Source organism: Rhagoletis zephyria, unplaced genomic scaffold, assembly GCF_001687245.7.
Source record: "Rhagoletis zephyria isolate East Lansing unplaced genomic scaffold, Rhagoletis_zephyria_1.1 Rzeph_scaffold_00207, whole genome shotgun sequence".
NCBI lineage: Eukaryota > Metazoa > Arthropoda > Insecta > Diptera > Tephritidae > Rhagoletis > Rhagoletis zephyria.
The window spans coordinates 246,620-259,472 of record NW_016157291.1 but is presented as its reverse complement, the minus strand read 5'-3'; positions in this window follow the sequence as shown (position 1 = coordinate 259,472).

Sequence of the window (12,853 nt, the reverse complement as noted above, 5' to 3'; positions counted from 1 at the left end):
TAAGTATATGTATATTGCATTTCTGTAGAACATTTGAAATTGCCACCTACTATACTGTAAAGCTTCTAGGACATTCACTATAGAACCGGGTCATTGTTGCCGCCAGGGAGTGAAGAGGAAAAAATGTATTTCGCTTTGCGAATAACCGTGCTATGAAATGCCGCACAACTGGAGAATTTCAAGAACGGATATAACACTTTCCTTAGGTTATTTAAAGCGGCAAATGACCACCAAGCCTTAACCTTAGCAGACAAATGTGCCAATGAAAATCGTAAACGTGAATTGTTGGTGAAAATGTTGGACCAAAAAGTTTCAATTAAATATATACAAATTTTGGGCGGGACGAAGTTCGCCGGGTCTGCTAGTAGAGGTATAAATCCAGAGGATTCCCTATGGTGACACACCCCACGTTTTGCCAAAGACCTGCTTACATTGCCAAAATGCTGCCAATTCTTTAGAGGTTTTGTGTTCCACGTTAAATTTACACGACAGTTTTGTATCCTGAATTACTTCTAAATACTTCACTTCGGGAGAATTCTGAATTGTGACTCCTTTAATTGTGAGGCAATGAACGCATACAGCCTTCTCCGAAGCCTGTTTCGGACTATGCTTTAATGACGAAATATCTATCAATACATCTTCTTCGGACTATTAAAAAAAAGAGTTTTGTTATGTAAATTTACTTATTTTGTTTACAATAAAATGAAAAAAGCTTAACAAATAAATATTTCAAAACTGGATTTTATTTTATTACTTCATCTCTGCACATCGATATTATTCAAAGAAGCTTTAAAACGCTTGAGAAAAACGTTCAAATTTGATTATCGAACACTTGAACTTGCTATTTTTTTTATATAAATTTTACTCTTTTATTAAATCCAAAATATCTAAAATAAAATCTCTCCTCTCAAAAAATTTCAATGTGGCAAAGCTATGGTTAATGTTTGCATCTGGAGTCAAATGTCAAAAATCTGCTTTATAATCAAAAAATAGTAGTAATGAAACTACGTTCTTTTTTGTATCATGATAACTAAGTTGTTTTTGATATTTGAAATTTTTATTGAATGTGTTTAAATACAAACATTCTATCAAAATCTGTGAAAACGCAGTTTCGAAAAAAGTGTTGGTTAGGGCCTTTGTGAATTAAGGTAACGATATATATGTATAAATACCCACACTAGTTGTATTCTCGAAGTCTTCTACGTTGCACGAATGACTCAAAATGCAGAAATACTATTCCAAATTTGCAAGATTACGAGAGCCCCCGAAATTTTGTATCAAATACAATAACAAGATACAGATAAATAAATTAATTGAGCGAAATGAGAGACATACATAAGTATAGTATGTGCAATCCCACCTACAAACCAGCGAGCACAGGGTCGCATTTCTCTCGCTATGCTTTTTTGCAAATAAATGCATTGTTTTCAATGTTGCATTCTTTGCAGCGATAGGAAATGTAGCTTCCCCTGTATTTTGTTGTTGTGTGTTTGCAAGTAAAGCAATCCGTGCAACGTGCAACGGCTTGGCAAAATTTCTAGCATACCCCTAATCTAATTCTAATTCAGAAAGCATTTTCCAAAGGTTACACAAATTTTTGCAACGCGAAAGATAACACCGAGGCTCCTCAAAACCTACCATGTACGCTTGATGTGATGAACCGGAGAAACGGGTCCTTTAGAGAACCAGCCGGCCTGATTCATACAAGAATCGAAAAGCGGTTACGGTAAACCGAAATTCGATTCCAAAAGAACCGAAAAACGGTTCCGGAAGAATCGAACCTCGACTACAAAAGAACCGAGTAACGGTTCGTGAAGAACCGAAACTTGATTCCAAAGGAATCGAAAAACGTTTCCAGAACAACCAAAGTACGGTTCCGGAAGAACCGAAACTCGATTCCAAAAGAACTGCAAAAGGGTTCCTGGAAAACTGAAACTCGATTACAAAAGAACCGAATAACGGTTCGGAAGGACTGAAACTTGATTCCAAAAGAACCGAAAAATAGTTCCGCTAGAACCGAAACTCGATTACAAAAGAAACGAATAACGGATCCCACTTTTTGATTTGAGGCACTCGCCAGCCATCGAGTTACCATCGAATGTTCATACGGATAGAATATTTGAATTGTTGATGCAATCATCCCAGATTCAGTCATAATTTCATTTCTCTTTATTTCCTGTCTGCAAAATGAAGTGCATTATTTACTATGATCAACCATAGACTGTTTTCCCAGTATTTTTTTCCATGGATTGACTTTGAACGTAGTTGGTATCTTTCTATAATGGGTTAAAAAAATTTCATTTGATTCCTTCCATAGAATATCTAAATTTTTTCCTGTTCTGCTAGATTCTGTAGCTAAGTAATTATTGCAAACTATTTATGTAGATAAATGTCCAAATTTATGCTCTGAACAACTTAATATTCCAAGAACCGATTTACATATGCGAGCTACTTCAATGAAGAAAAAAAAGTTAAATTATATGGTCCAATTATGGGTGTCGCTCATAATTATGCCATTTTGACAGTTCACCAGCTGAACATGCAGCTGTTGTGCTAATGAATAAAGCAATCGAAAAGTATGGGGCTACGATGCCGGCGGGCTGAGAATATGCTGAGCTCTTATATGGAACATTTTAATCGATTAGCTCCCGCCTGAAAGGGTCGTTTTGACCCTTACGTCAAAAAACCCCGCAAAAGGCAACTTTGGAAGGTATTTAGAATATTTATATGTTCTAGAAAATTATTCTTCGGAAAATTTTACTAGGGGTCTTTTCAGGCAAAAGCTTCATGCCACCAACGTAAAAGTCTCTAAAAATTTAAAATAAAAAATTAACAAAAAAAAAATTGTTTTCTTACAAAAAAAATTTTTCGGATTTAACCAAATTTTAGAAACAAAAAGTTCGATTTCAAAAATTCGCCATTTTGGAGCTAGAATTTGATAAAAATTCGAATATCGAAGCTTCGAATATCGAATTTACCCATCCCCACCACCAACTTGTCCATCAAACGCAACTCATTATTCAAAATGTATCTCGCACAGCAGTGCGAACGCGTGCACCGAATTCATTAAAGCCTCGGAATATTTAGTGCATGTTATACATACACACATACTTCAAAGGAAAAATGCATAAAGTAATAAATCAACTAGTAGAAAATAAAAATAATTTCCAGTTAGCGCCAAAACTATGTACGCACATAAGATGTGTACTTAGTTAGTTCTAGCTACATACATACATATATATATACGTACGTACATATCTGACTATTTTTATGTGTACAACCACGATTGCGTCAGTTTAGTTTTTATTGCAGCCGTAATAAATTATAGCCATTAATACTACATTTGAATGAATGAAGTGCATATTAGGTTGCAAGTTGCACAAATACGGCAGCGACATAAATCATTTCCTCTTTTCCCTACTGCGCATTCACGTTATCATATGTAATGTTAGTGGAAGCGACATTTAAACAAAACAAGCACGAAAAGTTGACATTTCTGTCAAGCTCTACTGGCATGTGTAATCAACGCTTGTAATTTTCGTTATTGCTTTGTTGCGTTGTAAATTTTCAGCAGTTAAATGTTGTTACATTAGTTACGATTAGATATTTTTGACATTTGACCTTTCATTACTTATATTTGCTTGCGCAGGTGATGCTATCCCCGCAAAAAGCTACTTACCAGTGACAAATTTTCAGATTCATTCGAATCGGGATCATTTACGAAGATTCATTACAAAATATTTCTAAGCATTGGATTTCAAAAATTTTCAATTTTAATGTACCAACAAGAAGAAAGGCGGGCGCTGTGGTGTAGTGGTTAGAAGTGCGCACTACCATTCCGCAGGACCTGGGTTCGAGCCCAGTCCCGCCCAATATGAATAACAAAATAAGTTTTTCCGATTATCCTTATTGTGACTGCCGAGGTCAATGGCATATTTCCGAGTGTACTTCTACTATAAAATACAGCTTCTCTTAAAAATACAATCGCCGTTCGGAGTCGACGTAAACTGTTGGTCCCAACTCTTTGTGTGACAACATCAAGTCGCACACTACAAATCGGAGGAGAGGCTCAGCCAAACCATAACATGCTGTGTATGCGCCTATTAGTGCGTGTACAAAATTTGGGAATAATCGATTCGCCCGTTACTGAGATATCTTCGTATAAAGTACAAAACCGACCATATACGAGGTTTTGCATTAAACATTAACTAAATTAAAACCCCGTCCAATCAAAACAAAAAAATGTGTCTCTTATGAGACCCCCTTCTTTGATGACGACCACGGCAAACGTATAAAGGACTATGATTTGAGGGCATGTACCTGGACTCTTAATAGGGAAGGTGCGTCTGGCAAGCTGGTTGATATCCTCGGCAAGACAAAGGTAACTTCACCGCTATCGAGGAACAGGGACGCGAAGAGAGACTCCGCCGGCGAGTACTGTCGTTCAACCCGGTGGACGAGCGTGTAGTCACAATCCTCATCAAAGCGAGATTCTTCAACATATTGCTCATATGCGCCAATGCACCGACGGAAGAAAATTACGAAGCGCCAAAAATCTCCTTATGTGATCACGTTGGAGCGCAAACACGCTGCCCTGTCACGATAACAAAATCGTGCTTTGCGACTTTAATGCCAAGGTGGGTAGGAAGGGATCTATGATGCCACTACAAGAAAATTAAGCCTCCACGACGAAACATCTGCTAAAGAACTGAGGTTGATCGACTTAACTGGGGTCCGAAACATGGCAGTATATAGCTGGGTTCCAGCATAAAAAGGTCTATCAATTTATATGGTGTTCGCCCCTAGACTCCCACACCTGCTCTCAGGAAGCACTCTTCAACAAACCGGCATATGCGAGCTGTTGAGCGGCATATCCCGCTCAATATGTACCGCCACCGAAGAAGTCGGATTTCAGCGAGTCCGAAAGAACAACTGATCAAGTGTCAACAAGCTGCGATCGGGCGCAATGCTCGTTATGCAGGTCCATTACAGGCAACTGAAAAGGGAAGCGATACTTATTTTCTGTAATAAAAAATGGCAGGCCGAAGAGGTGGAAATCCGTCCGACAGGAAAAACGCTCGAAAATTTTACCATAGAGTTAGGCGACTTACGGAAGGTTTCAAGACCAAGGCAAACTCCTGTAAGAACAACCATGGCGACCCTGGCTGGGCTTCATCAGTTTGGCTTTAGACCTGGAAAATCCCCCATGGATCAGGTGTTCATGATACCCCAAATCTTGGAAAAAACCCACGAAAAAAGGATCGACACACACCATCTATTTGTCGAAATCAAAGCTGCTTTCGATAGCACTAAAAGGTGTTACGTATACGCCGCTATGTCTGAGTTTTGTATACCCGCGGATCTGATATGGCTGTGAGAAATACCACCAGCTCCACCACTAAATGAGGATTCCGATAGGATTGCTCCTTTTCGTATGACTTCTTTAATCTGGTTTTGGAGAAGATAATAAGAGCTGCAGAAATGCGTCACCATCGGTAAAAAAACCGCGAAGTCTGTTTTGACTTTTCCAAGTTGTATAGCGAAGCTAAGCAAATTGGTCTGGTGGTCAACGAGGACAAGACGAAGTATTTACTGTTATCAAACAAACAGTCAGCGCATTCGCAGCTAGGCACCCAAGTCGCTCTTGACAGTTATAACTTTGAGAAAGCAGAGAATTTCGTTTACTTGGGCACCAGGACTAACACCGATAATAATGCCCGCATCGAAATATAACACAGAATCACTCTTGCCAAAGAGTGCTAATTTGGACTGGGTATGCAATTCAGAAGCAAATTACTTTCCCGACGAACGAAAACCACACTCTATAAGTCACTCATCATGCCCGAGCTGCTATGTGACGCAGAAGTATGGACAATGGCAATATCCGAGGGGGCGGTTCTTGGAGTATTCGGGAGAAAGATTTTGAGGAAAATTTAAGGGCCTTTACGCGTTGGTGACGGCGAGTACCGCAAACGATAGAGCGATAAGTTGTATGAGCTTTACACCAACATGGACATAGTGCAGCGAATTAAAATACAGCAGCTTCGCTGACTTGGCCATGTCGTTCATATGGGCACCGACGCTCCAACTCTAAAAGTATTTAAATCGGAACCCGCTGGTGGTAGCAGAGGAATAGGGAGGCCCCCCATGCAATGCAAAGAACAAGTGGAAGAGTACTTGTTTTCGTTGGCATTTCAAATTGGCGTCAGTTGGCACAGAAGAAAAACTACTAGCGTGCTGTCTTGAATTCGGCCAAACCGCTTAGGCGGTTACAGCGCCAATTGAGTAGAAGAAGAATATACATTAGATATTCTGTTTAAAAGGTATGTATGTATATGCTATACTTGTAAAAATGGGAGAACCAAAGTTTCAGCCAAATCTGATAATGTTAGCACGCGCCTCCTTGAGGTTCAAATTACGAATAATAACGAGTCCTAGCTTTTCGTCCTTAAAATCGAACCTGATTCGATTATTACTTCATAGAAAATTCTATTCATATTAATTTTGATCTTAATATCATTTTTGCTTAGACGTATATTTTTTTAAATATTTAGCAGAACAACGAAAAGAATCGAGGCAAGTAGCTGAGATGGTAAGATTTATATAATCAAGAAATAATAAACGTGAGTTCGTGTTTTTCACTAATTCTTCAATAATTGAATAATAATAATAATTGACAGAGTATAATTTCCCACGCCGATACGAAGCAGGACCGGAAGTGAAAAAGGGCAGGTACTGTCTAGGTGAAAGACGGGTTATTATTTTTAAATAGATATGCTATTGCTGATAGAGATGCGGTACGAATTATAACAGCTACAGAAGAAGTATTAGGCCATGACACACTAAAATTAGTTGTAAGTAGAGTTCGAAAATAAACGAAATAAATCGTATTGTTTTGTTTCGTTTCTCTCATAACAGAGAGCAAAACACAACCGAAACCCAAACAAAGAAAATTTTAGTTGTATTGGGTTTCGTTCTGCTTTTGTGCGCGAGTGCAAACGAAAAAAAAGCATAAAGTGCGCAGCTGGGTGAGACAAAACTCTCAGAAATGATTCGCAAACGTTTGCTTGGCGATTTGCTCATTACCAGAGTTCGAAAATAAATGAAATGAATCTTATTGACTCTAGTTGAATTGGGTTTTGTTCTTCCTATAGTGCGCAGGTGGCTGTGGCAAAATTCGCAGGAATAATTCGCAAACGTTTGCTTGATATCACAGCGCACGGCAGTACGCGCGAGTGACGAAAGCAGCAACAGTAGCATGCTAAAACGACTCGCTTATATATACACGGGATTTGGAAGTTTTTATCCAGACGTCCAATCGACATGTTTGATATATCGTAAACATTTAACCGGATTCTTAAAAATTTGGCTAAAGTGTTGCGAAACAAAAAACGTGTTTGTGTTTTTGCCGGTTTTAGGGGGCATATGGGTACACCCAACATATTTAGTGTTATTCTATAGGTCAATACCTTTCAAACGATACCTTATATATTAAGTTCCGGCTACTAGTTGGAAAGATATAGAGATAAATGTGTTTTGGTTCGTGTCTCCACTACGAGATGCTTTGGTATGTATGTGGCCAAACAAGCTATCTAACGCTATCTTTTGTGTTTATAAAATATAAATACGCCATAACGTTATGCGTTTATGGTAAAATTTTGGAAAATGGGCGTGGCACCGCCCACTTAAGATCACATATATGTATATCGCTAACCGTTCTACCAATTTGTGCCAAACTCGGTATTTTTATTGTGCTTGCCACATAAAAGCAAAACGTTGAGAATTATTGAAATCGGACTAAATAACGGCCGCTTCTCATATAACGGTAAATTTAAGAAATGCTTGAAACTTCAATATTTCGAAATTTAAGGACGCTAATTTACTCAAAATTGATACACCCCGGCTTACTATCTAGCGGTAGCTTTCGGAAAGGTGAAAAAACATATATTTAATACTTGCGCCGGGTATTTAATGTTCGGCTCCACCCGAACTTAGACTTTCTTACTTGTTTTTATTGTGTTTCTAGCAGTAAACGGAAATTCGCAACGTTCCGAATAAATAAAAAAAGGTTTTCCATACGTTTGAAAGGCTGTTTTAGTTTTACAAAGTATTTTTTTATTTTTTATTTTAGTCTGACATGCATGATAAAATTCTCCTGTCGTCACTCGAATCCTTAATCTCTTGTTTATTCGCCTCCATTGTGGCGCCTACTGGTGTTACCCACAGGCATATATTTATGTACATACATACAAACGTATATACATACATCAATCAATTAATTGCCACTGTTTGTGCTATTGTTATTTATTCAATTTATATTTTTTTGATTTACGATACCCAATCGATCATTCATAACGCCTATCCGCATTATGTTGTTGCTACAAGCGCTTTACATGTTGCGGCTGTGAAATCAAATAAGTATGTAAGTCCGCATGTTCACATAGTGAGAGTTCAACTTAATCAACTGACGTATCGATCACAAAAAGAAAAACCAGTCAATCATCAAACGACTAGCCAAGTAAATCCCAAATTCCATAAATTTTGTAGCCAAATATACGGTCATAGCAATAGAGGTGCGATGTCATATCTGACATCTGCATGTACATATGTAGGAATACATGTAACGGGTNGAAATGTCAAAGCATACTGAGCATCTTTCTCTTTGACACCATGTCTGAAATCCCACGTGATCTGTCAAATACTAATGCATGAAAATCCTAACCTCAAAAAAATCACCCGTTATATGTACATACGTACATATTATATATGTATGCACAATACTTAGCTCAATATCTAGTCATAGACATACGGAATATGTGTGTTTACCATACATTTTACGATATGTACATATGTAACTATTTATTATGAAGTATGTAGCCACATCCACAAGACATGCATACATATAAACAAATATAAATATTTTATGTATCGCATATTGTTACATCATGTGATGAAATCTATCCATCAATCACGTTTTTTCTAGAACTTTATCAACAAAGATGTAATTTTATGTTTTACTTTATGACTGAAAAATCGTTTAGGGAGAATACTTCTACTTTATCGTCAATGCATTCTTACAAACAAACACACATATGCATGTAAAGTAAAGTGAAAAGTCAAGAGTTTTTTCCAGAAGCAGTGGAAATGCTCAAAGAATACCCATACGACCTACGTGAAATCGAAAATGAGGTTGCATAGCTAGTCTAAATTTGTTGTTTATTGTATTCTTAGTTGTAATTAACTCGGTTATAGACTATCTAATTTTTCTATTGCAGTTAAAATTTTTATTAAGTGCCTGTATTTTTTAGGGTCGCAGTCTTATGTAATAAGTGTCTATAGCGAAATTGTGGAAAGTAACACCCTCTACAATGTGCCGTAAGCCGCATTTCGGATCCGTGGTAAGTGCGCTTTAAAATTCTAAAAATGGGTCTTTCCCCATATAAAAAAAACTATGTATAATAAGTTTTTTCTTAAAAAGTAGGCCATATTTTACAAAATTGCTAATAATAGAAGTTATTTATAGTTGCGTAAGCTGTCCACAGCAAAAAAAAATCGGATTGATTCGTTGAATTTTAACCCTAATTCCATTATTTCTTGAGCGGCGTGCGAGAAAAAAGTATTTTTTTGCAGTGGCGTCATTTTTTGCCGCCATGTGAACGAAACGGAATTAAACCACGTGAATCCGATTAAATGACGTAATCATAATTATCTTTTATCTCGAATGCAATTGAAATACACTTAGGTCTTTTTATGCGGTATATGCGTTCCTCAGAAAGCAGCATAAAAAAATCCGCATGAAAGAGTTCTTTACTTTCATACATAAACAGGAGAGAGGAAGCGTTCCAGCATTTTCTAAAACCGCATAAATTCAGATACTCCATGTAAAAAAATTCTAAAAACCGCATAAACAAACTCAGTGAGGCAATATTAAGCAAAACAAAACAATTTATTTATTCACTTCAACATTTATTATTCCATTTAAAACTGATCATTAATTAAACAAAAACAATTTTATCTGTATTTTAACCAAAAACAACAAAAAAAGACCACCATAAATACATGAATTATGTAAAAACATAAAGACAAATTAATTGTCAGAAGCATTGTGTCTTATACACTGAAAAAAAGGAATAACAAGTCTCGAAAAAGCAAAAACGCTACAGCGAAAAACGTTTTAAAAAACCGCATAAATTCAATTCCGCATAAAAGAGACCTAAGTGTACACGGTTGCCGTGCTGGGTGATCTGTTTAGTTGGTTGCTGTTAGGAACTGTCTACATTATGTCCCTAATTTCGAATATACCAAAAATGTTGGCCAATTATCCTACAGTTCCCTACAAGGTAAAAGGAGGTCATCTGAATTGCCGCCCTGACTGTTAGGAAAGTAAGCCTAGCTCCTTCTTCTGGGTAGCTCTTCTCCAAATTAAAGAAATATTCGGTTATAATTACCCGACTATACTCAATACCAACTTTTTTGACCCTGTTGATGCCCTTTGTACATTGTAAACATTGAGGCTATTCACACTTGCCTGGTTATCTGGTTATGTGGTTATATTTTTTATGCAGTTTACAACAAGAAAATACACTACAGAATAATAGTTTTTAACCAGATAGCCTTATAACCAAGCAAGTGTGAACAACCTAATTATTTAAGCGAAAAAGCGATGCTTTAGTGGAATCAATCAGATTATTCGTTTAAGAGCTCTTAGAATTTAGCAACATTTGTTCGCCAGTATTAGGAGTTGCAAACGGGTGTCTGTTTCAAATGACTCATTATGTAAGTAAATGTGCATCTTTACGAAAACCCTTCCAGAAAATGAGTTGTGCGTTGTGTGCAGGGTGTCCAGATTGTTTAAAATAAAAGCGCGATTTCTGAAAAAAAATGTCAAAAATCGCCAATTTTTTTTTAAATAAAATTCATGAAATCGATTTAACAAATCTTTTATTTTAAAAATTAGATCTTGTTAAAACCAAAAACGTATATAATACCTTCAGAGGGCAATAGTAAATAACACAAATCACTTATATAATAGTGATGTACAAACAATTTTCTTTAAAAATACGCATACCTTTTAAAAATATTTGTTTCAACACATTTTGCAATAGCACTGCGCAATTATTAAATTTATTATAACTCATATTAATTGATTAATCGCACAATCAGCGTTGCCATTTTANTAAACGCTATTTTATATATAAGATACGGTTTAAAACGTGAAGAAAAATGCTGCCATAATTTTACTGTAGATGACGATCTCTTAAAATTAATGAATTCAGGTGATATATACAATAGTGATTCATTTGATGATGAGGAATATACACTCGATATAAATTAATGGTGTTAACTAGTCTTTCGTTTCTTGCGATTTATTTAAATAAAGCATGTGAATTTTCACTAAAACATTTTAGCCGTTTTTAGCCGCTTTTTTTGCCAATCTAGCCGGTCGGCCCAAAAAGTTCTGGCAACACTGCGCACAATCCGCTTTTAAGAGCTCGGCGCTAAAAATTTAATACAAACCTATAATAAGGGGGGTCAGCTATTTCCACAATTTTTTCAAAATCACCTATAGTGTCTGAATGGTTTACATTTCTGTTCCCTGCAAACCAAAGTTCCCGAAATCTTAAGGAAATTGTTAGGAGTATCTCATTTCTGTAACGATTTTTTTACGAATTTTCAAAGAAAATTATATGAAGGGGTTGACACGAACCCTTAAAGAAATTTCTGTACGAAAAATAAAGAAAATTCTGGAAAAGTTCTGAAAGATATTCTTCACATAGCAGCATTATTTTCGTTGCTTCTCAGATTTTCTTCCGAAATTTCGTAAAAGAATGGAAGTGTGCGTAATTTAATTCATTTTAGAAAATTCCGCAAAAAATCGAATTAAATCTTAACGCATTCTTTAAAATTTCTTTACAATGCAGAATACCTTGTTCAACCTTGTTAACATACTGTTTGATATTGGAAACGTTTTGCAGCAGAAACTATTAGCCTTCATACAACATTTTATTCGAACTATTGAATTAAGGCTTTCCAACCTCACCCTATTTCGAATCTTAGTCTTTAAATATCGAAACTTCAAGCATTCCTGAAATTTACCGTTATATGAAAAGGGGGCGTAACTTTAGTCCGATTTCAATCATTCTAAACATTTTGCTTTTATGTGGCAAGTACAATAATCATAGTTTGGTACAAATTGATAGAATGGTTACCGAGATACATATCTGTAGTCATAAGTGGGCGAGGCCCCTTCCATTTTTCAAAATTGTGTCATAAACGTATTGCTAAAGAATTATTGTAAACATAAATTTTGAATAAATTAGCTTCAGTATTTATTGATTTATCGAAGATTTCGTATTACTCCAAATTACCGTTATATGTAATGTGACCAACCGTACTTCTTTCGGAAGCACAGTACTTTTTTTTCGCTCTTGTACTTCGTACTTCTAAGTACAGTCAAATGTACTTCTTTCCGATATTTTGTACTTCTCCGATCTTCCGGATGATCGTCACATGGCCTGGGCGATAAATTCGTTCAAACCATTAACAATTCCGCGTTTAAACCTACTTAATAAGGCTTATCTACCGCTCTCCCCTACTCTAGATTGCGGTTGTAAACCACCTTCTAGAGGAACTGGGAAAAGTGGGCTGTCGGGTGATCGCCTATGTAGACGATGGGGAACTTTAGGTTAAGGGACGATTTACCCCTTTTTTGATCTGACTCCCTTTCGATCTGCCTCAAGGTTACCTGAACCAGGTAACTAGGTGGGCAATGAACGGCAGCTGTCGTAGAATTCTAATATTGAGGAAAGGGTAGGAAAGGTGTCGGTTGCCTTGTACTTCTGTAGGGGAGCTA